Source organism: Alligator mississippiensis, chromosome 11 (genome assembly GCF_030867095.1).
Source record: "Alligator mississippiensis isolate rAllMis1 chromosome 11, rAllMis1, whole genome shotgun sequence".
In the NCBI taxonomy this organism is placed as follows: Eukaryota; Metazoa; Chordata; order Crocodylia; family Alligatoridae; genus Alligator; species Alligator mississippiensis.
The window spans coordinates 68,896,587-68,919,752 of NC_081834.1; the positions used below are offsets into that span (position 1 = coordinate 68,896,587).

General features: G+C 43.4%; 1 long non-coding RNA gene across 1 annotated transcript; it reads right to left on the reverse strand.

Moving 5' to 3' along the window:
- Positions 1-398: 398 nt before the first annotated feature.
- On the reverse strand, positions 399-10,517 carry LOC132243933 (uncharacterized). The gene is made up of 2 exons (XR_009455489.1): positions 10,413-10,517; positions 399-752 (listed from the first exon to the last, which is right to left on the reverse strand). It is a non-coding gene; the product is annotated as an uncharacterized LOC132243933 (long non-coding RNA).
- Between the last annotated feature and the right edge of the window lie 12,649 nt (positions 10,518-23,166).

A 23,166-nucleotide genomic window follows, 5' to 3' on the forward strand; every position in this document is an offset into this window, starting at 1 on the left:
CCATGATGACAAGTCTGAGTTAAAATCTCTTCTCTCCATTTTTCGGCAGGTGTGAAATGAAATTGCTTAACTTGTTTTTGCCAGTTTTCATAAAAACTTCTCCGATGCAGTCTCTGTGCATCTGATGTTTTACTTTGACCTGATTCCTAATTGCCTGATGTCTGCACCAGAATAATCATAAAACTCTTTTTTGTTTTTAATAGCACCTCCTGCCCAGGTGCTCATGAAAACATCCCCACGCTTGCTTGGGATGTGACCTTCATTTTCCTTTGTGAATATTCAGGCTAAAACGGGGAGCACCCTCATGCACCAAAATCATCTGTCATTACCTCTCTCCTCTTCTTTCTTAATGACCTCACAGAGTCCGAAGGGTTCTGCGAGGTTAAAAACTTCACAACAGGAGAACTACAATTCGGATAATAATAAACACAGTTGGGGAATACAACTACCTTCCTTATGTTGTGAAAAATACTCAGGTGCACAGTAAAGTGGAACAAACAATAAATGTTTTCAGCTCTTAGCGGAAAGGGTGACTGCTTTCTTGTGAAATTCCTCTAAGAGTTCAAATTCGGCAAGTCAGATTCTTTTTCTGCAGACCTGCTCCGGGCTTGGATAGAGCTGTAGCAGCAATGGACTTCACCGACTTCTTTTGTGGGGGCGGGGAAAAAAGAAAAATCTGAAATGACTTCTTGGCAGGTCGGGATGAGCACAGTGGTTCAGATAAAGTAAGGCAGCAGTCCTTTCTTCTGGGCCTGCATCAAAGCACAGTGGAAGTGGGGACAGCCTGTTAGGCAGTTTACCTAATGGGGACATATGACACATGAGTTCTTCTCCTGGCTCTACCTCTGGGATCTTGGATAACCTTGGGCAGATTACTGCAGCTAGCTGTGCCTCACTACTTTTCCTCCCATACTTTGTCTGTCTTGTCTATTTAGGGCATGAGCTGTATCTCATTACAAGATTGTACATAATTTATGAAAATGGGCCCATGGTCTTGGTGGACACCCATAGGTGCAATCCCATCAATCATGAAAAAACATGAGCCAGAAGGATGAGATTAGTTTCAAAAAAATCTTTTTGGGGGAGGGGGAGAGGGGATGAGGAGGAGACAAGTTTTTTATTTTTATTTGATTTTTGCTTTGAGAGCATTTAGGAACCCATTTCAAACTTTTGACTGCAGCCCTGAGGGCTGCAAACTAACAGCTGAAAGTAGGGACTTTCAGGTAATTTCCTTTTTCTGGGAGCTGTAGCCTTAAAAAATAGAAATCAAATCAAGCAGCATAAGATTTGTACTAAAAATGTGGGTGACTTGGCAAGTCTGCTATTATAAGACACATGATACTTAGAAGTGTAAACTAGAGTTGGCAGATTTTTCACTCTTAATTCTAGTTGATATGGCAATCCTGGAGCCTTCAAGCACAAACCTTCCCTTAACAAGAAAACAGCCCGTTATGTTTAACCAGAAACCCAATAAATGAACCAGGTAAGGGGCAGTTTTAAGTCCCCAGGGGCTCCAAGCTAAGTCAAGCTCTGCTGGATCAGACTTGAGAGCATTGCTTGTCCAACTCGCTTTGCACTGGCTAGATTTGCTATTTCAGTCAATGAGAACATCTGGTGTGTTTGGTCTGGACATTTTCCTTGGTAGAAATGTTTATTTTCATGACAACTTCTGCCTTCCACAATCTCATCCTTACACATTTGGGGGCATTTCCAATCAAAACAGTTCAGGCTAAAAATACTTCTGGAAGTGCCAGTGGGGTGGGAAGTGGAAAAGTAAATCCCCCCCAGTTGTATCTGGGGTTTATCTAAATTTTGCCATTTTCTTTATATTCTCTCTCCCTTTTAAAAAAAAATAAATAAAAGAAGCAAGGAAAAATTAAATACAAAGACTACATATGTATTGTTTATAATTTTATAAACGCTTTTATTTCATACCTTTGAAACCAAAATCAATTTCCTCAATGACATTCCCTTTCCCCACATGGAGCACTTGCTCTCCTTCATTACCAGCTGTTTATTTGTGTATTTTGGCTGCCTACATTGATTTTTTTTTGAAAGAATAAAAACCATACCAAAGCGCTTGTTTTGGGGAAATAGAATGAAATCTCACATAGGCCCTGGAAACAAATAAGAGGTTACATTTGTGGGAATGAGGTAGGAGTTTTGCAATGATTCTAAACGGTAAGAATTACTTAAATGTCAAGGATGATGTGAAATGTGTACACCATCAGAACAGTAGCTGGACAAGTATAATGAATTCTATCATGGGGGTCTTGGGAGGTAACATAGCCACATTTGCATTGTAATGATTCCATTGACATTGCACTGAGTGGAAGGACCCAATAATAGGACTGATACCTAAACTACCATGTTAGTGAGTATTTGTGGTGCTAGCTATACCAGCCTGACGTTTGATTTCAATTAGGTTTGTCACTCTGGAGTAACACTTTTGACTTTGGATTTATACAAAGGCAACACAGAGCAACAATTTATTCATCGTGTGCTGTATCGTGAGAGAAAGTTGTTCTCATGGGTAAGCCAATGCATAAGGATTTGAGATTGAGACTGAGGTGCTGTTTCAGCCTTTGCTACAGAGTACCCAGATGACCTTGGACATGTGGCTTAATCTCAATGCCTTAACTTCCCTCTTGCAAAATGGAAGTAATTATTAATCTTTTCTTGCACCTGCTTTATTCTTTTTGGGTCCCTGATCCTACAACTACTTGTGAATAGGCTCTAAAAGTAAGTATGCCCCTAAGTATTTGAAACATCTGGGGCAAAGAGAAGATACACAGTCCAACAGATAAGGAACTAAATGGCATTAGAAGACTTCTCCAGTAGGCCACACTCATCTCCTATACCAGGCCTCAGCCCCACAAGAACCAGGCAGGTGCTTAACTTTAAGCCCATGAACAGTTTAGTGAGCATGTGCACTAAGACCCTCAGACAGGACACATGCATGCCACTACTCACAATTCATTTGTTTCTAATGGCAAGCTGTGAGGCTGTCTGTACCTGCCTTTTTTTCCAACTGACTTAAATCAGAAGGGCTCCTACTAGCGTAGTGCAGTATTTAGCCCCAGCAGCATAACTCTTTCATAAATAAAAGTATTCTTAAGAAAGTACAGTGTAATGCCAACTAAGGGATTCAGACTGGAAAATCCATCCTCGCACCTAAGCTGTTTTTACAGAGCTTTGCATGAGCGTGTACGTGACTATTGATAATTCTACAGTAGGTTTATGTGTGTAATACATGCGCGTGTGCGCACACACACACTGAAGTATTAGTGGATTGTACATCATTTTCTCATGACAAGCCTAATATTATTTGACCTGGTTACTTCTAAAAGTAATAGACTAAATACATCTCATTTTATGTCATGTCAGCAATTTCTGACAGGGTGTTAATAGTCTTGGACACTCTTGATTTGTGCACCAGGTAGAATAAACACAACAGCATGGGAAACCATCCACTCACAAGGATTTGACTATTTCACTTCATATCCAAAAGCAAGGAAATCTGATCAAAACATAGTGCTTGCTTTGAATGCCAAGGAAGCCATGAAATATGTAGATGCAATAGGTTAGTGATGGAAGAACAGGTATGGATTGATTCCAAGGATGTATGATATACCTGCAATTAAACTAAGCTATAGCCTAACTTTGTAGGAACAGCACTGGTACCTTTGGCAGGTTATACACAATGTATAGCATCAACCTGTTCTTGGAGAAGCTCATTCAAAGCATCTCATTGCTACAGGGGAGCTGAAAGGTCCCCCTCAACAGGTCCCTGCAGGCCACTGTTCCAGAGAAAGCCACCATCAACCCATTGGAAGTGATTGGTACTGATGTATGGAGGAAGCCAACACATTCTCTAAGTCAGCTCTACCTCAGGGAAACATTGGATAAATTGGCCATTATGGGGAATGGAAAATAATGACAGTTTTTAATAGCATGAGCCTGAAACAATTTCACAGGTTGGGTTTTAGGAACATAGGACTGGAAATGACCTGCTGGATCACTGGGCTGTATGCCCTACTATCACAAGCAACCCCATCACATAATCCTGTTAATTAAATGACCAAGCCCCATCTTTAAATCATATCTTTTTTCCCCTCATGTAACCCAACTTGGCAAGAATCATAGACTCCTAGGAAATGAGGGTTGGAAGGGACCTCAGGAGGTCACATCTAGTCCAACCTCTGGATCAAAGCAGGACCAGCCCCAACTACATCATCCCAGCCAAGGCTTTGTCTAGCTGGGTTTCAAAAACCTCCCAGCATGGAGATCCCACCACCTCTCTGGGTGACGTGTTCTAGTGTTTTACTGTTTCCTAGTGAGATAATTCTTCCTAATATCCAACCTAAACTTCCCTTGCTGCATCTGAAGCCCATTGCTCCTTGTTCCCTCATCTGCCACAACGGAGAACAGTCCAGCTCCATCCTGTTTTGAACCTCCCTTCAGGTAGTTGAAGGCTGCTATTAAACCCCCTCAGTCTTCTCTTCTCCAGACTAAATAAGCACAGGTCCTTCAGCCTCTCCTTACAAGTCATGCCCCCCAGCCCCCTCACCATTTTTGTTGCCTAATTTGTCGATGTCGTTTCTATAGTGGAGGGCCCAAAACTGAACACACTACTCCAGATGTGGCCTCACCAGTGCTGAATTGAGGGGAATAATCACTTCCCTTGACCTACTGGCAATGGTCCTACCAATGCAGCCCACTATGCCATTCCCTTTCTTAGGAACAAGAGCGCACTGCTGGCTCATATTCAGCTTATTGTCCACTGTAACCCCCAGGTCTTTTTCTGCAGACCTGCAGCCCCCAGTACTGGTGCATGGGATTATTCCATCCTAAATGCAAGACTTTGCACTTGTCCTTGTTGAACCTCATCAGATTTCTTTTGGCCCAACCCTCCAATTTGTCTAGGTGCCTTAACCAGCCATTAAATGCCCTATGTGACCTTGGGACAGTCAATTTGTCTTTGCCCCAGCTCCCCATCTGCAACAAGGAGATGATCATACTTCCATTATGCCCTTCTTTATTGTCTTCAGATTATTACTCACCATCAGTGGACACAGAAGGAAGTGTGAGCCCCCATCTCAGCTGGAGTTTGAGTACTATTGTAAAATGAATACCTAGAGTGAGTGTGCTTTGGGGCACAATCTGACTTTGGACAGCATTTAACACACAGGATCCTACATACTTACTGCAGTGCAAATAAATAATAGGAGAAAAAATTCCCTCAGGTAAATTATTTCATAATTGCCTGCATCAGTATTTCTTGCAGGTTTCTCTTCTGCTGCCTTCTTCTAGTGACACGACATGAGACTGTAGACCCTGCTGGTCTAAGCATGGCAAATTCTGGCCAGGTACAGTCTGAGGGCGCCTGCAGGTGTACACAGAATAATTGACTCAATTAAGTCTGCTAAAGCATGTTAATTAGTTTATTACACTTTAATTAAAGCACCCCCAGCACCATTTTGAAGCACCGGGGTGCTGATACACAAGACATTTTGGGTGCTTTCATTAGAGAAGCTCTCAAAGCCGTTTTAATTAAAGCACCTCCCCTCCACCCCCAGACTACATGTAAAAATACTCTAAGTGATAAGAAACCAGTCTGAAACCCAGAAGAGAAGTTTATTGCACATAGACTGGTCTAAAAATGGTGGAGCCTGGTCTAAGATAGACCTGGATCAATGTGCTCTCCAACTTAATCAATTTAGGTTAGACCAGTGAATCTAGATTCTGTACCAGATCCCCTATCAGTTCAAGTTAGGTCACTGTCCACTGGCATCCCATGCTCCATTGTGGCTCCTGCTAGCCCCTCCTCGCAGGGAGGTGCAGTAGCACTTCCCCACTCTTGGCTCCTTCCAGAGTCCTGCCTCTGGTCAGCTCTCAGCTGCAGGCAGGCAGCAGAAGTGGGGAAGGGAGGCATCTATTTTTCTGTGCACAAGCCCCAGCACCTTGGCACCAGCATCCCTGAGGTATGCCTCCGCACTACATGAAGCACCCCGTGATGTACACACAGACCTGACATGAACCCCTGGGCTCAGGTGCAGCCTCATGGAGCCTGACTGGGCTGCGGGACATGGACAAGCATGCCTTCTCCCACTGCCCGCCTGCATCTGACAGATGACATGGCATCAGGAGAAGGCTTGCTGACCCATTCCCAGCAGCCAGGTTGGGCTGCTTGGGGCTGTGCCTGAGCACAGGGCTTTTCCTGGGCTCTGTGTCAGGTCTGTGTGTACATCGTGGAGTGCAGAGGTATGATCCAGGGATGCAGGTGCCCAGGAAAAGAGATGCCCTCCTTGCCCACTCCTGCTTCTTGCCTGCAGTGGACAGATGTCTATGGCTGGAAGATGAAGTGGCAAGGGTGGCCCAGGCATTTGGCTATCTCTAGCAGCACAGGGAGCCCTGGGAGGTGTGCAGGAGCACTCCCCAGCCTGCTAGCCTGGGCCAGTGTGTAGAATCATAGAAACACAGACCAGGAAAGGACCATCATCTAGATCATCAAGTCCAGTCCCTTGCCATGGACAGGAAGTTGTTGGGCTCAGATGAGCTCAACAAGGTACCTGTCCAGCCTCACCTTGAACACCTCCAAGGAGGTTGACTGCACCACCTCTGCTGGGAGTGTGTTCCAGATTCTGGTGACCCTTACAGAGAAGAAGTTTTTCCTTATGTCCAACCTGCATTTACCCTCTATTAGTTCATGGTCATTGGTCCTCGTCCTCCCTTAAGGTGAATATTTGCTCTCCTAGTTCTTGATGCTCCCCACTGACATACTTGTAGGCAGCTATCAAGTCACCTCTCAGCTGTCTCTTACTCAGACTGAGCAGGCCTCAGTTTCTGGAGTCTCTCTTCATAGGGCCTGCCCTCCACACCCTTAGCCTTTACCCTCTTGAGCTTATCCACAGTCTTCTTGAAGTGTGGTGCCCAGAACTGGATGCAGGACTCCAGCTAAGGCTTCACCAACACCAAATAGAGAGGGAGGAGCACCTCCCTGGATCTACTGGTCACACATTGGCTGATGCATAGCTGTTTTATTTGTCCTTCTGGCAGCCATCATCTGCTGCCTGCACTCTCCTGTGGTACACACCCCTGTGATTCACACCAGGTCTCCAGGCAGGTATGTTGGGGGAGGGGATTGTGGCTCTGCCCCAGGCCCCAGCCCCACGCTTTCTCCACTCCACTATCCTAGGGTCTCCGTGGAGATCGGCTGGGACCTGACGTGAGCAGAGTGGATGGACAAGCGGACAAGATGGGGATGCACAGGGAGTTTTGTTGAACTGCTGTGCCATGGGGAGAGGGTGAAGGGGGTGGGATGCTGACCCAGGTCAGCAAAACTCCTTATACGGCCCACAAGGCCAAATAATTACCTCCCTCTGAGATAGTCTCTTCCCCCTTTCTCTCATTTCCATAGACCTCAATGCTGCAAAAACTTAATCACGTGCTTAACTTACTGCATTCTGGGTATTTCCACTAATGCAGAGTCTATGCAGAACTTCCCTTATGTACTCTCAGTCCAAGGGGTGTCTTTTACCATGCAAACTTCTCTCACGCCTTTGGCCTTTAACAACAACAAGAAAAGTCTACTAGAAGGATGAGCCCAAGCTCTCAATATTGAGAAACATGGTACAGTTTTTAAATCTTCAGAGGGGTTTTTTTGTGTTTTACCATGGAACAAAGCTTTAAATCATGAAGGCAGCAAAATTGCTTTTGCTTTTTTAAGAAGTGGGACCTCGTACACTACAGAGTTGAGGGCAAGGGATCATTTTTGCAGCAGCAGGGCTTGCAAGATGACTGTAGACATGCAGGAGACAATAAACACAGTTAACTCTCCTAGCTCCCAGTTCCTGAAGATCATAGGCTTGGAAAGGTTTTTTTTTTTTTTTTTTTTTAAATAATAAGACCTTGGTCTGGGAGTGTGTTTTACGAAATATCCCACACATTTTATTTTAAGCTTCTGTAAATACAGAGGAAAATGGTACATTATATATAGGAAGCAGGAGAGATATTAAAAAGTGTCATTGCTCCCAACTTTAGCTTTAGCCAAGGCAATAGAAGAAATACAGAGTTGCTGACCTACAGGTTTAGAAGTGAACAAATCCTTTATATGACTGGTACAGATCGGTGTGACTTAGCTGCTGGCTGGTAGAACAGATTTCATGGTCCAGGATTCATAACGATGCTTTCACCAGAGAGTTTCCCCTCCAAAAAACATTTTTATACCTGACATTTAGGCAGCACAATTTCTGACAAGGCATCCCAACTGGCCAGATCCCAAAGCTAGCCTAACTCCCTGCTAGTGACACCAGTTTTCACTAGGTGAGGACCTGACCCACAACTGTACACAAATGCACAGCTCGCCCCATAAATACAGGCGGTGCGTAAGTGTTGTCTCTTTCTACCTATATAAACATACTATTTCCTCATCCTCTGTCAGAATATTTATTGTCTATATGCCAACTTACATCTATATATACATACATATATCCCTTGCATTACTGACACTTGCAGAATGAACATAAAATACCAGGTGTTCTCATTCACTTTGCACCAGTACAAATGACAAGATGAGGTAAATGAGAGTCTGGTAGCCATCTGGCTCCATGAAAGATATTAGGAAAAATTCTCTCACTAGGAAGGTAGTAAAGCACTGGAACAAGTTAACTTGGAGAAGTTGTAGCATCTCCATCCTTGGAAGTTTTGAAGCCCCAGGTAGACAAAGCCCTACCTGGGATGATCTAGTTGGGGATGGTCCTGCTTTGAGTAGGGGGTTGGACAAGGTCCCATTCAACCCTAATTTTCTATGCTTGAAAGGAAACTAATTTTATTATTATTACAGCTATGACTAAGAAGGAGGCAGCTTTGTGCCAGACACTATACAAAAAACATAATATGCAACAGTTGGTGGAAAATTTAGTCCAAATAGACACAGCTGACAACACAAGTGGGGAGTGAGAGGGGAAGTGAGTTGCCCAACACCACCATGAAACTAAACAGCAGGGCTCAAGTAAGAACCGGGTCTCCAGACCTGCAGCCCCATGTGCTGTTCACCGCACTATGCTGCTTTCTCAGCACCAACAGAGTAGGAATCCATTTAGCTGAGGGTGCCCATTTTGTTGGCTATCTCCATCTGCCTAGGCATTTATATCATGCTCACCACCCTGGTTACCTATGTGTCCGTTCCAGTAAATCATTTTGAGCACTGCTGTATCCACCCAATCAATTATTTTAGGAGTGGTTAGAGATTTTCACTCTTACAGAAGTAGTTTCTTTGCCACTAATACAGCTCAGAGGAGACATCCCTCCTGATTACAGCACAGATCTTCTTACTGACACCTCTGAACCTGTTTATGTTTGGTTGGATGTTCTGCAGACTTTCTGGGGGGAAAAAATCCCAACTTTAATCAACTGGAAAGCTAATGTTGAGTCCAACTGCCACCTTGCCTCTCAAAAAGAAACTGGGAAACGTACATTAGGCAGCATGATTGCGATGTTCCCTTGTCCTACACAGCCTTCATGCAGATTGTTTGTAAAGGCTTATCAGCCCGTTTTATGCACTTGGCACTGCCCACTGTGGAAAGTCCTGTGGAGCCTTGGCCTTCTCCTTTGGGGGACTAAGAACCCTCAGCTCTATTCAGCTTCCAGGGACTAAGCATTCCTCAGCTTGTAAGAGGCACTCAGCACTTGCTATGATAGATCCCATACACCTCAACTTCATATTGCTCAGAAGTGCCGCATGAGAACCAGCACATTGCTGCCATGTTCCAGGAATAGAGAAACATTCAGCTTGTTGCATAGCATTTGTTTTAAGGCTCCCCTCAGACCCCGATCAAAACTGTGAAGCAAATCAGGCAACTTCGCCCATCTGCAGATTGAAGGGCAAAAGGAACCACTGAATCAATCATCAGCATGATCTCCATGTAATACAGGGGTGACATTTTATTTAGTTTATTTACCCCTGAACTGTGCCCAAGTACTCATCTTTGGCTTGAATGCTCTAACAAGTTAACTGCATTTCCCACTCTTTGACTGGAGCTCCCAGGAAACCTGTGCACCAGCTCTCAGAACTGCTGGCGTGGATCAGTACATGCAGCTCCCCGAGACCTAAATTCAAGACTTGAAGACTGAAATTGCCCAAGTTAGGCCATCAACTTACTACAAAGGAGAGGTTAACTGTGTTTCTAAAATCACATAGGCAACTCTGATGATTACAGCCAAGACACGCTCAATAGTATCACACATAAGGAACCATGAAAATAAATATGAAAAATAAGGCTCTGAAATGAGTATCTCTCTGTTATACTGGAAATATTTAGCACCTCATTGACAAACAGAATCAGACATTTATGCTGTTTTAACAAATGTTGCAAACAAGCTCACAACACAGGTTATTGCAGTAAACTCACAGAGGAATGATGGTTCAAAGGTTACAAGGCCATTCCAGGAGAAGCAGGTCAGTTCCTCAAGGAGCTGCAAACAGGACAAGAACTGCTTACAGACTGGAAAATATGTGTGGTAGGCAGCATATGCCAGGTGCTAGGTGAGTCCCTTAAATAAGGAGCTGCATATGCAGGTGTTCCCCGTGCTGCTAATTTTGCATCACAGGGTTTGTTTTTTTTTAACCCTAGGAGATCCCTGGGTCAAAAAAACCCACGCCAAAAAAAAGCCAGGTGGCACATGTGGCAGCAGTCAATAATGATACACCAACTCAAGAAGGATGGAATGACCAAATGTGGTGGTGACTATTAAGGTACGAGAAAGGCAAAGGCAAAGGCAATCACTGCAGATCATATTGAGAATACCAGGAGATCAAGGCACTAATCCAGCAAAGCATGTCAGCATGTGCTTAATTTCTAGATCTCCATGGGCCCATTTTCCTATTTTCCCTGGCAAAACTCCCAGCAAAGAAGTCTCCTGAAGTGCTTAAAGATGTGCCAAGTTCTGTTAGCTGATTTACAATGCGGAAAGGTACTCAGAGCAGCCTCAGTCTCAAAGTAGTTTCACAGTTAAGTCTGCAAATTCCTCTCACTGAAGAAGAAACAAGAGAAAGCTAATGACCACTGAAGCAGAAAGTACTCAGCTAACTCTGGCAATTAAAGGAAAGACCAGTTCTAACTGGCAAACAAAGCTAAGTAATTCTTAAATAGCAGAAAATCTCCCTAAAATTAAAAACACCACTTGATTTTCACATCCAAGGATCTTTCTGCTAAAAATCAAAAAGGGCTTTAAAAATACCCTTAAATAAATTTTGCAGTAGCACCATGAACAGAACTGGGTTCATAGTGAAAATTTTGTTTGGTTAAGGTAACCTGCAAGCATATCACTACATGCATATGTAAAAATACCAAATGAATGTCTTGTGAAAATTTCATCATTCCATTATTTTTTTGAGGAACCCTGTTTCAGTCCGTGATCTATTTGCATGTTCACTGACAGTAGATCCAGACAATGCATGGATACCAAATAATTCGGGATGAGACTGCCAATAAAGCTTAAATGAATTAGGCACACAATTTACTGGGAACTGAAATATCCAGTTAAGGCTTAGAAAAACACAATCTTATTTTACAAATGTGTTCCTTACTCCCTTCACAAATTATTCATATACCGATTCAGTTTTTAGAAGATTTCTTGGGCACATTTGATTTATTGGACATGTTTGATAGAAACATATCTCCCCCTATGGATTGTTCACAATCCATTTTCTGTAAAAAAATACTTCAAGCATTCGCACCCGTTATGCTGTGTGACCTGTCACCAACATCACACGGTCCTGCAAGTCAGTAAGGGAACAACAGCAAACAGAAGAGCTTGAAGTCATCACAGGAGATGCTTAAATCTCTCTTACAATTTTAATGCTTCTGTCACGAACCACTGTGAAAGTGTATGCTTGTGGAGACTTTACTTTTCATAAATGCTTCCAGCATTAATCCCACCTCAAGTGTAATCCCAGCACTCTTGAAGTCAGTGGGATGATGCCATGGACTTCAATGAGGGTAGGATGATGTACACAAACTGGTATGTTGATAGGAGAAAATGAGTTGTACAACTCCCACTGAATTTCAATAGGTTTTAAGTGTCTAAACCCCTTAGGCTTCCTTTAAAATCTCAACACATTCATACAAATAAAAACGTTGCCATGATTCTTTGTGAAAACAGCCCTTTGCTTGTTCCAATGCTAGTAGCAAGTAGGAAGGAGTGATATCATAATTCAAATGACAAGTATCTGATGGTAGATTAGAGACACACTAAGGTGATTAAAACCATTGAATTGGCCTTTACAACCCTGCATGAGTTAATGAGGGCCTGCCTGCACTGCCCCCATGTCATGCCTACAAGTGCTGCCAAGAATCATATGCCACCACCTGGCTCCTGCTTTGTATGTGCCAAATCACAGAAAGGAGGCAATGGAGCAACCTTAGAATAGTGCTCGGCACCGCTCTTGGTTTCTCTGCCATGGGCACGCTTATTGGCACACTCTAAACGTGATGCTAGCTACTACTTTAGTTCAGTTCTGGAATTTGGTGAATGTTGAGCACATACAAGTGGGACAGACAAGCTTCACAGCAGTGGTACCAAATGAGGAACGGAGATAACGTACACTTGCCTTAAGGGCCTGAACCCACATTTAAAGCTTCCTAGACTACAGAGAAACATAAGTTGGGAGAAAAAAATCTAAATTTTAACCTAAATTTAATATGGATTATTCTTATGTTTGCCTTTGGTTAGGACCCCTTATGATTTACATTTTCAATGTTTTTATTGCCATAATGAGGATCAGAAATGTATGCTATTTTAAAGTAAAGATGAACTTTTACTTCAATCACAAAAGAACCATAAAATAGCATGAGGCAGTGAAATAAATAAATGGAAAGACAAATAAAGAAATAAAAGCAGCCAGATCTCACCTCCTCCTGCTTCCTTTCAACCATTAAAATACTTGTCTTTTTAAACAATGGGTTCTTCAAAATACCAAAGGACTTCCACATAGAGACACTACTAAACACTAAAATTCTGCAATACTAAACACTTAAATACTAAACACCGCAATACTGCAACACTAACATTCTGCAATATTAAATTCAAAATAAGACAGACACTCAAAAATCATTCAATAAGAAGAGCTCTAACACTGGGCCAAAGCGGAGAAAATTCAGGTTTTGGAAACAAACCAAGGATTTACAGGTGTAGGTAACAGATTCACATGAAACCGGTAGGCTATCACAGTTTGCCAGCACCAGCCAATTCATAATTGCTCCTAGATGTTTAATCTGTGTTCCACTGCCACTGGCAAAGGGTAACTTTATCTATGTCCTTGTCAAACTGTAAAACACTGAGGATAGAAATAAAGATGTACATCATATAGATTTTATTTTCTCCTTTGAGAATTTACATACCATTACTTTCCATGAATTTTTTTTCAGCTTAACATTTAAATGATGTGGAATCAGTGATCACTAAACAAGACCACTTTGTATGCTACAAGGTTAAGGTCTTTGACATACAGGTGCTGTTAAATATATGCCAAAACACTGATAAATGATTACATTTATGCCCTGACTTCTAATTAAACATTTGGAGTCGGCAGCTGCTGAACTGCATTTCCAAACCAGTAACAGATTCTAATGTCAGTACATGTCATTAGATACAATGAGAGTAGATCTTCAAAACACTAGGAGTCAAATATGCCAGCATTCAAATAGATACTTAGTGCCATCATACATTTGCATACACATAATGACATTCATGGAAAATGTATGGGATAATAAATGAAAAGTAACGCCTCTCAGTAAACACTTCTTATCCATCCCTGACACATGACTTTAGTTCTTCAAGCATGAAAGGTAGCAAATTCAAATTTCGCCAGGAAATTCTTTTTTATCCTCTCTCTCTCATTTGGCCCATACAGCTCATGGTGACAACAGCTCTCAAAGGCAGAGGGCCAGATTTTTAAAAAATTAAGTTGCTAAAAAATGCAGACAGGCACTTAAATACCATTTTCAAAATAAAAAATATGGAAGGAATATAAAGTCCTTAAGCATCAGGATATAATACCACCTCAAATGTTTTAGAATTAAGAGAAAACTTTTACAGAAAGAGGAGACCAGCGTACTTCATAGAAAGGGGGTCTATACATAGGCTGCAGGACACAGACCGACCCTAAGAATGATCTGGTCATCCAGTGTCAGTGTGTGTGGCTTAGTGTCACCATACAGGGTCTCCCCAATTCTTGATCGAGGAATAAGCATTTGTGGAACGGAGAAATGAAGGCATCACAGGGAACTGAAAGCACTAAAAGGGGGAAAAATAGCAAACTAGATATGGCAGAAAGGACACTTTTCAAGAACAAAAGAGATATTTTCTAGGGAAGCCTTCCACAGCCCCTCCTCTAAGTGATGAAAACTTTCACAAGAATGCAAGTGTTCAGTTAAATGAAGGCTTAAATGTCTTTCTGAATCAGAGACTCACATGATCCCAATGCTCCAGCAGAGTACATTTCATCTCTGAGAAACAGGCAGCAGCTGAAGCACAAGACATTCTTGTAGAAAGCCTGAATCCATTTCAGCTGAGACCTTCCTAGTCACCTCAGTGGGAATCTCCTACTTTGGGGAGCTGGATTCAGGAGTATGGAAGCTGTTGGCACACTGATATAGATACAATTGATATAAGCTACGTATTCCAGGGGTGGGCAAAACGTGACCCATGGACCAGATCCAGCCTGCCAATTGATTTTATGCAGCCTGCAAGCAGGCATCGAGGTGGTGGATTTCATCTCCCAGAAGTAGCCCTGCCAGCCCACACAGCACCAGCAGAGGCTGGCACCCAAAAGCGACTTGTCCAGGGCCTGCCACCTTGAGCTGGGCGGGCAGGCAGGGATGCTTTCACCCAAAATACCCCCTGGCACCAGCAGAGGCTAGAGCTGGAGCCTAAGCCTGAGGATGGTTCATCCAGCTTCTACCTGGGGTGAAGCCTGGCTGTGGACCTCCACGCTGTCTCATCCCACCCTGCCACAGGGCCACAGGGTTGTGATATGTGTGTGCATGTGCATGCGCTCCAGGGGCCCTTATGTCAGGGTGGAGGCCTGTGGCCAGACTCCATCCCCTCTGGGGCATCCTCTGTGGGCAGAGGCTGAATGAACTGTGCTCAGGCTTGGGCTCCAGCTCCGGCCTCTCTTCAACAACACGGGGATGCTGGGTGGAAGCAGTCCCACCTGCCCACGTGGCTCTCGCTTTATATCACAGCCCATGCTGTGAAGTCATGCAGCACCTCTCCCCTACTGCTGGCAGCCACCTGGGCCATCTACCGGGGGTAGCAGGTAATTGCCAGGTGCCCCAATTGGTGCAGGGGAGCAGATATCCCTGAACCACAGCCGGTGCCAGGGGAAGAGGCCCCACACTCACTTGCCTGGCCCGGCCCAGCCTGTCTCGACTCGGTTGTGCACTCCTGCTGTGGATGCAACCAGCAAGTGCTGGCTCCCAGGTCAGGGATAGGGGCTTGGGTGTCCTACAGCTCTGAGTTAGCTCCTGCTCCTGCTCCCACTAGCCCTGGCTCAGCTCCAGGGAATGCGAGAGCATGTGTGTGTGGCCCTCAACAGCTCATCAAAACTGGTTAAGTAGCCCTTCAGTACAAATAATTGTGTCCCCGCCCAGCTTTGACATACTCCTTCCTCACAGGTAGCCTGAAGATCCCTCCTTGAACCAGACCGCTGGCCTTGGTGCTAAAAACAACTGCTTAAAAAGCATGTGATAATATGTAACCTAGTGTTAGGGAGCTAGAGTCACTTGGGTGCTAAAGCACACAGTGAATAGCCCTGAAATTGCAAGTTTGAAGCCAAAGCAAAAGTACTCCTGGTGCGGCTTGTCAGATTCCCATGAATCTGCGAATTCTACTAAATATCTTGTCACAAGGGCATGAAAAAAAGAAAGGATTAGGGCAAGTTATGTGAATTTGTATCACCATAACAAGACCATTGCATTGCAATATAGGACCTGATTTTCATTTATGCTAAAACTAATTTATACCATTTCAGTGGTGTAACTGGGAACTAAGTAAATAGAAATGTAATTTGTGCCAACTTCAAGAAACCCTTAGCACTTCTCAAGTGGCACAAAGGAACTCACTGTAACAGAGAAGTGAGCTAAGAAAACATTTTCCTTTACTGCTTTGGCAAAGCAATTCTTCAAGCACTCCTTGGGATAAGAAGTCTGCAGAAGAAGCCTTTAGCATGTAAGCTATAAAAGAAAAAACAGGGTTTCCAAAAAGTGATCTGGTCAATAATAAACTTTTTCTTCTTGTAGCCTGTCACACAGACTTTAATTGTGTCCTCTGATCTCTGTTGAAGTTAAGAGGAGGGGTGCGAAATGCAGGGAACGTCTACACAAGACAGAGAGCTCTTAACCAGGATCCAACTCAACTTCATGACCAGTATATACGACTCCAGTATTGAAAGGAAACATAAAATGACTTTGGTGCTAAAGTTAAAAAGACAGTAACAGCTTCTAAGAAATAGTAAGTCTTGATGCTGTGAAAGAAATGAAGCAAAAACAAATTTCAAAGCCAGAGTCTACCTGCTGCCCTCTTTAGTACTGTACATCAAAATGTGTATGGAGTTATTAAGGGGCCCAACTCAAGTATAAAGCATCTTACATTCACACGTTCATTAAGCCTACAGGGTTCAGAGTTTCTGAGCTTCAAAGTCTAGAAGAATTCCCTCTGGGGCATTAGATGATTTAAGTTCTTCTTTTTACCTCCTGTCACTAAAGGCCTCTTCTATTCCCACAAGCATGCCATAGAAATATCAAATATAAATAGATTTAGAAAGGCAAGTTTGGAGAGGAAAATAGCAGAGTCTCCTTGACAGCTTGTTCCCTTTCATTGGGCTTTGCAGCCTGCCCGTTGAAAGGAGAAAGGGAATTGTCAGAATACAGTGCTGTAAATATGCGCACCAAGACTACTTCTGGGTCTGCAGTGAGTTGGCAGAGACAAAAGTGCACCCTCTTTCCTGAAGTTGCGGTGAAATGTTTGTCCAATGATATCCTGCAGAAATTTGGGATATTAAGGGAAACTGGTAAGACAAGGAGGAATCACGAGTTTGTCTCTGCAATACGGCCTGGGGGAGCAGGATTCCCTTCTACACCACAGTCCTCTGGGGCCTTGATGATCCCTGTGTGTCTTTGTTCCCTATCTGTAAAAAGGGGACATGGGTCCTTTTCTCACCCGTGTTGTCACTTGGCTCTTTTTTTTGGAGGACTTGGACAATATTCCAGTATTCAAACATATATACCAATTCAATGGGTGCTCGTCTCATCAGGAGACTCTGTAGGCACTGCTGTATTATTGACAATAACTGTGGCCCAGTTTCAACACATGGAGCTGCACATCCAATGTTAACAATGTCAGCCCTGATTCCTGGGCTGCTTAGCCCTGCTTCTAGTATGTGGGACCTGGATTCAGGCCTGTAAATGCCTACGGACTCCTGAGGGGGTGCAAAGGCTTCAAATGGAGCCGAGAGGACTCCGCATTTCTCAAGAGCACCTGGTGTGAGTCAGTCCTCCTTCTGTGAGCTGAAGGCCTGTGTGAACAGGGTAGACTGAACAGCACTAACTGCCTTCTACTTGCTAATGTGGACAGTTCCTTACAGCATGCTGCATTGTTGAGTTTGAATTCAGGTCATGCTCTGCAGTCAGCATTCAGGGTTGGTACACACTGCAGAGCAAAAAGATGTCAAGAAGGCTGGAATCAAGGGTCCACACTGAGATGTGGAAGCAGACCACACTAAGCATGTGATGTATTGATCTAGTCACTATTACAGGGGAAGGAATTATGGATTCAGATGCCCTGAGGGAAGCTGGATGAGCTGCAGTTTGCATGGTGGCTGATGTACATGGAGGAGTTGGCTGACTCACCCCGAATTCCTCCTGGCAGCTCATAGGGAAACACACCTCACCTACCATTTTCCTTTTGCCTTGCCTCCCCTGCTACAGCTAAACACTGCACTGACTTTCTTTCTTTAGCTGCTTGAGAAGAAAAACCTATCAGGTGTCAGTTCCTTCTGTCAACTAAAACTCCACCAACAGAAAGTCCATGCAGTTTAGCAGGTGCCATCACATTTCACATCAAAAGCCTTCTATGCAGTGGTTTGGGGGTCTAACTGGCACAAGCCTGTGGTGATCATTAGATGCTGCTAATGAATGGCATTGTCTGATGATGTCTGGGCTTAACTGCAAAACAGTTAGGTGAGTACAAAGCTGGCTGCGGGGTAGGACCCAGAGAGTCCTAATGGACGAGTCTATGTTGTCTTAGTGAGAAGCAACCAGTGGTGCCCCTCAGGGTTCACTGCTTGGTCCAGTGCTATTCAACATCTTCATCAATTATTTGGATGTGGGGGTGAAGAGCTCACTGGCTAAGTTTATAGATAACACCAAGTTAAGGGGAAACGTGGTCATGCTTGAAGATAGACCGCAGATACAGGCAGACCTAGATAGGCTGGCAAGTTGGGAGGGTTGGAACCAGGTGAAGTTCAAAATTCAGAAGTGCAAAGTGCTCTATTTGGGGACAAATAACCCCCAACATACTTATAGGCTGGATGGCACCAAACTGAAGAGCACTATGAATGAAAGGGACCTGGAGGTAATAATAGACCACAACGAGCCGGCAGCCAACAGGGCAAATTATACTCTGGCATGCCTCGATCGATGCATCTCCAGCAAAACCAAGAAAGTGATCCTTCCACTCTCCTGGGCATTGGTGAGACCGCAGTTGGAGTACTGCATTCAATTCTGGGCACCGCACTTCAAATAGGACATGGCAAAGCTTGAGAGAGTCCACAGAATAGCCACCTGTATGATCAGTCTGACACGGCAAGCCATACAAGGAAAGGCTGAGGGACCTGGGACTCTTCAGCGTGAAAGAGAGAAGGCTGAGAGAGGACCTGGTAGCAGCTTACCGCTACATCGGGGGAATACATCAAGGGCTCGATGAACAACTGTTCACCAGGGCACCCTTGGGAAAACCAGGAGTAATGGTCACAGACTCCTAGAAGACTGTTTCAGGCTCAGCATTAGGAAAAACTTCACAGCTAGAGTGTCCAGACTGTGGAGTAAGGTCCCTCCAGATGTGGTGCAATCACCTTCCCTGGAAATCTTCAAGAGGAAACTAGACGGTCACCTTGCTGGGGTCACCTGACCTCAGTTATCTTTCCTGCCTCGTGCAGGAGGCTGGACCCGATGATCTTCTGAGGTCCCTTCCAGCCTGACAATCTATGAACATGTATCTTTTGCTTCCTCATACTGTTGCTGGGGCTCATAAAACATCAATATAAGGCAACCGATGATATATTGGGTTCATCAGTGAGAAAAAAAGAACAGCAGTGTTATCCTTTTTTTTCCCCATCACTAATATATTTACTCTATTCTTTACTTGTACTACTACTGCTAGTGTCAATTGTGGGGTCAGCACAAGTGAAGAATGGCTGTATGGGTGAGAAGCCAGATACACACCAATATTTTGGGCCCTACAAATGCAGACATGTGCTACGTGACATTCACAAAACCTACTAAGCATGCCTGGTGCCCAGCTCTTATGGATTTTCTTGATGCTCTACAAATCCCATAGGATACCTTCCTTGCCAGTCTTCATGCTACCTGCTATTTATCAAGAGATCAGCTGCTCACTCTTCTCGGCCCATGATGCCAGCCTCCCTTGCATACTTGCTATTTTTTCAAAGAATAACCTTCCTGCTTTGACCCATGTCCTTTAGACAGACAAGGGGCTTTCCATAAACACCTACAACACTGGACCTGTTCTTTTCCTTTAAATCTCTCCTTTGGTGTAACTTGTACTCAACACAGCTAGGCCAATGGTAGGAGGAGACAGCTGTTTACTATGGTGACCAATATTGTTGGTAATGTTTCGTTGTTTCCTTCTCTTCCTATTATGCAGAGTGAAAGTGCATCTAACCATCTCGTACAGCCATTTTACAGGCATTCCCAGTGAAATGGGCATGACTGCATGCAGCAGATTTATTAGGTTCCTTTAAGAAAGCACCTTGAAGTCTCTGTAGACAAATGTTTGGGAAAGATTAAATGACAGCGGCCAGATCTTTAGCTGATGTAAATCAGCACAAGAGCATGGAAATCCGAGACAATCTAACACCAACTGAGCTCCCTGTGCAGTGGCAGAAATATCTGGTAGCATGGGCCATGTATTTCTACTAAGCAGGAAGGCAGAACTTGTGACTATTTTAATGGGGGAATGGTTAGACAGGGAACTGTGGGCCCTCTGAGCAGCTTGCTTTCAGTAAGGAAAGTATTTTGATTCCCTAGTTGCACTCCTATCTTGCCTCGAAAATGCAAAGACAGCAAAAAAGAGAGAGAGGGTCACATATTTAGCAAATGACAGCAATTCCCCAATGATGATAAAAAAGCAGCTTGTCTGACACTGGGCTCCTTTGGTGTTAGATTTTGAGATGCATTATCTTTGCAGAAAATAAAATGCAAATAAGGATGGAGGGAAAGAGAGGCCCTGGAAACAACAGAAACCCAATCTCGGAGGCTGACAAACTTAACCAAAGTAGAAGAAAAAGTTGAGTACCTGGTACTCTCTTGTCAATGAAGTCATTCACATGCCTCCAGCACAAGGCACAAGAGAAATGGATACCCTTCCAAAGTGACAGAGGAAACATCTGATTGCATTCATCCTTAGAAAGCTCTGAAATCACTTCTCCCCACTTTGTTTCCTTCCCAGATAGATGCCCCAAGTGCCAGAATCCGTGATCACAGAGCCCTGACAGAAGAGAAACTTGCTGTGTAGACTGTTTGTGAATGAATGAAAGTTTTTGGAGAGTATATTGTGAATTGTAACAAACAAGAAATTGCAAGTGGGTTGTACAGAACTGCTAACATGGCAACAGATCCAGATCCCTACCTGTCACAGGGTTTCAGTATAATTCAGTGGAATTGACCCTGTGACCAATTCTCTGCTGTCTCTGGGACAGAAAGAGAGGGAAAAAAATCCAGGGAAAGAGAAGTGCTGAGGCTTTGGCATCCTCAGTTAACACAGCACTTCAGCACACCAGGTAGATTAGTTTTCTACTGGCACTCTCTTATATATTTGCAATAGATTCCTTTGAACTTATTTCTGTATAATCAGAGGGAAGGAATCATTTAAACCCAATCATACCATATGCCACATAGGGAACAGGGGAATGTTTCTCCTTTTTCCCTAGGCCCAGATCCAACAAAGCACTCAAGGGGACTATACTTGTATATTTAAAAGTTAAGCTCATGCTTATGTGTTTGCTAGAGTGTGCAAACCCCTCTTTTTCTCTCTCTGCCTTCCCATTTTATCTTCTAAAAGGACCCATACACACAGGAAGCTGCAGGGAATGCAATTCATCTCTTTCGTGATTAATGAAGAGACAATTCTTCCTGCAGTCTTAGCAAAAATGACTCGCTTCCTTACTTTGATTGTAAGCTCTTTGGGGCACTGTATTGTTTTGTGTTTGTATAGCAACAACAACAAAAAATGCATTTCTGGTGCAAAATCGTGCATCCGAGGTGCTCTGTGGATACAAGTAAATGATTAAAACCAAGGTTTGATTAGCCAACCAACCCTGCCAATTCCAATTAACTTAAACTAGCAGTAATTATAAGTCTTGAACATCCAGGTAAAAGGTTTTATTGGACTTAGGCAAGCAATTCCATCAGACATTCAGAACCAGCTCTAGACTTTGTAATGTGCTCCACTCATTGTAAAAGGGTTATTCATCCTGGAGATTTTATCACTTGAGACTTGCTCCCCCACGTTGTACAACACAGTGTACATCCTACAGGTCTCTCTCATCTATTTATTTCAGGGCATAAAGAAAACAAATGTATAGGATGAAAGGAAAAGAAAGAGCCAAAAGAATACCTGTAAAATGAGACTTGTGCTAAAGGTAAAAAATATTTTCTATTGTACTGACTCTGATAAGACAAAAATAAGACTTTTTTTTTAATTTTTTAATGAAGTGTATGGCATGTGCCATGTTGATTTAGACTTGAGGAATGTCATGAACTCACTAATTGTTGTGCTGTGCAAGGCAAGAACTCCCAGGCTGCAAGCATCTATTAGCTTTCTCACATTGCACTATCATGATGAAGATCAGCAGCTGTGGTAGGGTAGCATGTGTTGCATCAGGTAAATTTTTCCCCATTATTTTCAGCTGCGTGCCACTTATGCCACATATCGTATTATGACAAGGTGTAATGCAACCAGACATGTCTTACAAACTCAGGGATAGAAATCAGGGTTTAAGAAAAAAAAAAAAAAAAGGCTAGCATAAATCGTGAAAGCTTTTCGGGAGCCGAAATCTCATCAGCAGAACAGCAATTCTCTCTATGGTAGGGTCCAGTTTTGGCCAATACAGGCAAGGCGGCATAACCATTTTACAAATGAGCGCCTCATAATGCAGCAAAAAAATCAGCCCACAGATACACCCATGCTCCAGCTCTAAGGAGCGCCAATCCCAATTCCTCTCATTTCCATCAGATAAAGTTGGAATGAGTCCTAATCTCTTGTCACATCAGGTTTGCATCAACACATGTAATTCCACTGATGGCCATCTAAGTTTATACTGGTGAGGTGAGAGGAAAATCAAGTCCAATATCTTCTAAGACACATCTAGATTTACAAATCTGGGGAGAACATACTCATTTCCCTAGAGGAACTGAGTTTCAAGGTCTGGTATGATGCTGGAGAGAGGCCTGCTTCCTCTGAAATAAAATTTGTACTAAAGGACCATTAACAACAACAAGGAAACAAACATACCAAAATACTACTATATTTTTTCAAAAAAACAACGATAATTAGCTTATTTCAGAAATCCACAATCTTCTCATCCTTGAATTTAGCCCATCTTTGCTTCTGAATATAGAGACAGTTTATGGGACACAAACTGGCCCAGCTCTGCTAGCATCCACTGAAGCCGAATGGCACAGCTTCATTAAAACCATTTTATACCCCACTGAAAATCAGGCCTGTATCTCCATCCATCTATCAGTGGTGTTTCTGAGCCATGGCAGCCCTCACCATTTTATAAATACATCCAGAAATTAAGGTTCAGTTTGAGATCCCCCTAGCGACCTCTGCTCCTTAGCCTCTCCTATCTCTGGGGGTTTG